The 3,480-nt window shown below is 39.8% G+C and overlaps 1 non-coding gene across 1 annotated transcript; it reads right to left on the reverse strand.

Moving 5' to 3' along the window:
• Positions 1-622: 622 nt before the first annotated feature.
• Positions 623-696, reverse strand: Trnat-cgu. The gene has a single exon. It is a non-coding gene; the product is annotated as a tRNA-Thr (tRNA).
• Positions 697-3,480: the final 2,784 nt, after the last annotated feature.

Below are 3,480 nucleotides of genomic sequence, written 5' to 3' on the forward strand. Positions count from 1 at the left end.
TATCTGGGAGTACTTGGGTCTAGGAAATTTTAGCTTCCAGTCAATCATCATTTGTAAGGTTTCTGGTTCTTTCCTTGAGAGGATTAACATCGGCAAATAACTGTTCTTCTTCTTGTCTTCTTCAAAATGGCAAACACAAAGTTGGCCATATAACTCAGTGGCAGAGTGCTTGCCTAGCATGTGGGAAACCCTGGGTTTAGTCTCTAGCAATTCAAAACAAAACAAAACAAAACAAAAAACAAGATGAGGTTGCCCCACAAACATTCTAGTTTTCCTTTTAAGTTGATCAATCGTACCTTATGAAATAAATTATAGAATTGGAGATTGGTAAGATACAGAGATATCATATATACAGCTAGGTATGTTAAACTGAACACATTGTAGCCGCTCAAAAACATTTTAATGCAAAACTTAGGTAAAAAATGATTGAAGGTGTATACAGCATTCCACTTCCGAAAGGTATTGCATTTGAATTGTTACGTTTTTAAGAATTTACTTCTTTTCAAAGTAAAGAATCTTTGTTATAAGTTTGGTGAGAATTTGAAGGGATGATCAGTAATTGGCCAACATAAAATGATTTTCAGAAAGAGCAAATTTGCCAGGGGAAAAAAGGGAGAGTGAAAGGCCCTACTGGGAATCGAACCCAGGATCTCCTGTTTACGAGACAGGCGCTTTAACCAACTAAGCCATAGAGCCACGCAAGGAGTGGAAAAAGAACTAAATCTATCACATTTTACATAGACTAGATGTTAAAAAAATTAGTTTTTATTATCTGGTATTATCAGTTGTCCTCACAAGATGTACCAACTCCAAAAAGACATTTCATTTCTTTTGGATACCCTGAAGACATAAGAGTACACCAGGAAAAGTATTAGGCAGTTAACGGCGTTAAACAAAGGATATTTTTTTTCTCTATTATTTCAAGGAAAGTCATTTCAGAAAGTCGAGGCTATGCAGCATATGATAAAGACCATTACAAACAGATAAAATACACACCTCTGACTCTTCAAAAAGTCGCATAGAAAAGGGGTCCCTATGTAACAAAGTAACTCGCTTGGGGTGCCTGAAACTGCCAGATTTGTCAGGGGCCGGGCCTTAAGATTAACTTCAGCTGCAAGTGTCAGCCCGTTTAGTTACTCTTCGAGCCTCCTACTGTCTGTTTTCAAGAGGACCGTGGTAAGATCTGTTCCACCTGGGGCCAGCCTCGAGAGGAGTGCAGAGATGCAAGAGGGGCGGCTCCGGTCTCAAGGTATTGGGTGCACACTTGAAAAAATCCCACCAAGAAAAAGCCAAGTATTTTGCCAAGTGTCCTCCCGCCCTTTGTCCTCTTCTCCTGCTCAGCTTGTTTTTTTTTTTTTTTTTTTTTGTTTTTGTTGTGTTTGTTTTTCACTCTGGCAGTTCTAAAAATCATTTCGCAAAAGAAAACGCTTTCTCTCCATCTCAGTCTTGCAGCCTGTAGTGACCTCTGCTTTGCTTCCCCCTCTCATCCCCCACCAGAAACTGGGGCGGGTGGGCTGTGAGCCTGACCGAGGCTTGGGGCCTGGGTGAAGGCCGGGGAAGGGCGATGGGCGTACTGGTGAGTCTGTGGGTCCCGGCCCCCAGGGACTGGCGGGGGCTGAGACCGCCATGGGATGAGGGGCAGGGAGCGGGAGACCTGGGCATTATCCCAGATCAGGTTGATGGGGCTGGAGGCGGCAGGGTTCGTCTTCTCAGGGAAAAGCTCTCTGCCCCTAACTTTGGGAATTAAGGCCTTGAACACTTTCAACAACAACAAAAAAAGTAGGTCTGTCTGCACAGACATTTCTTTCCACGTCTTTCAAAGTAAGAACTTTATTTAAAAGCAGGGATTTGAATTCCCAGTGAGTAGACACCGGAGGCTGGGAGTAGAAGAGCTCTTTTTCTTCCAGTTGCAATGTTAAAACTAACTTCCGGCCGATGACGCCTAAAACATAGGTGGAAAACTTGGTCACTAAGCGTAACCACCGTCTCAGAACCAGGTTGGTCATGGTGATTTTCAAACGAATCTCAAAAGTTGATTTTTCTAGACTCTAAAAGATTTTATTCTCCTGGGCGTAAAAGCTACTTCCTCTTTTCAACTGCGTAGCATAAAAGATAGTACAGAACCAAGGGACAGCTACCTAAAACGGCATTTTTTTTTTTTTTTAACTGTAGTTGGTAGAACTACAAAGTAATGATGCAGGATGGAGCATCTGATGTTTGGCAGGTGGGAATCCTGAATAGGTCTCTGCACACAATTTTAACTCTGATTTTTCCAAATTAAAGGACATGAAGTTCTTGATGAGTGTGTATTGAAAGGAAATGGAGAAGTTAATATGCACAATGTTTGTAGTAAATTCAAATTTGGTACGTGTCTCTTGAACATTAGAAATAGTTTCTAAAAGAATTTGCTCTTTGTAGAAGTAAAGTAGGTAAGCCATCCACAGTTGTAGGTTTTAGTCTCTTGGGAGTTTGCCGATTGGAACTCTATTTCCATCCATCATTTTCAAAGTGAGTCTTGATTATAAGCCCCCAGAGGGGTGGAGGAAGAGAGCTCACATTTTGTGCTGCAGTATTTTGCTTTCTTGGAAATTGCTGGTTTGGAAGAGATGTGTTCAGGAACGAACTTTATCTTTAACATAATGAATTAAGGGCAATTAAGTTTCAGCTTCAAGAAGAGTTTTTTCCTTATTTCCCCTTCTTTTTCATATCCTTGGCAAGATTTGAAGTCTAAAAGAATAGAACTTTATTTTTTACTTGTCCCAAACTTGAAATGTGTCTAAGCACATGGTTGGCCCTCATCTCTTTATCCAACTCTCACTCCCCACCCTACCTCATCTTGCAGATCCAGCCTTATAGCCAAACACTAACTTTGGTGTTTCCTTCTAAGGATATGTTCTGCACATATAAGTATTACATGTGTATATATCATTATTCCCACTTTAATATTAACTGATAGGGTATCCAACACTCTAACCCTTAATCACATAGTGATTCACATAGAAAAACACAACCCCCCCCCATTACTCTGGTGGCTAGTATTCTGTTAAATTTATCCAATCAGTCACTTACCCATACTATCAAAGCTGCCATGAACAACTGTGAACATTGACTATTTCACACATTTGTGGAAAGTTTCTGCCAGTGGAACGGATAAATCAAAATTGGTGAGGTGGTAATTTTGATGGATTATCCCTAAACATAATGACAATTTTTTTTATGCCCAACAGCAACATTTGAGAACCCATTTACTATATACCATGACCAGCAATGTTTATGAAATAGTAACAGCATTTATTTAGGGCTTATTGTTTATGGGGCATCTACTATCTTTACATTCTTAAGACTTAATCTTCATAAAAATCCTATGAGAATATTACTGTCTCCCCATACCTAACAGATAGGAAAACAAAATTTTTTCAGTTTAAATAGATTGTTTAAAGAAAATGGACAGAAGAAACCTATATCTAGGTTTGTAACAAA

The sequence above is a fragment of the Marmota marmota genome, unplaced genomic scaffold (assembly GCF_001458135.2).
Source record: "Marmota marmota marmota unplaced genomic scaffold, marMar, whole genome shotgun sequence".
Lineage (NCBI taxonomy): Eukaryota > Metazoa > Chordata > Mammalia > Rodentia > Sciuridae > Marmota > Marmota marmota.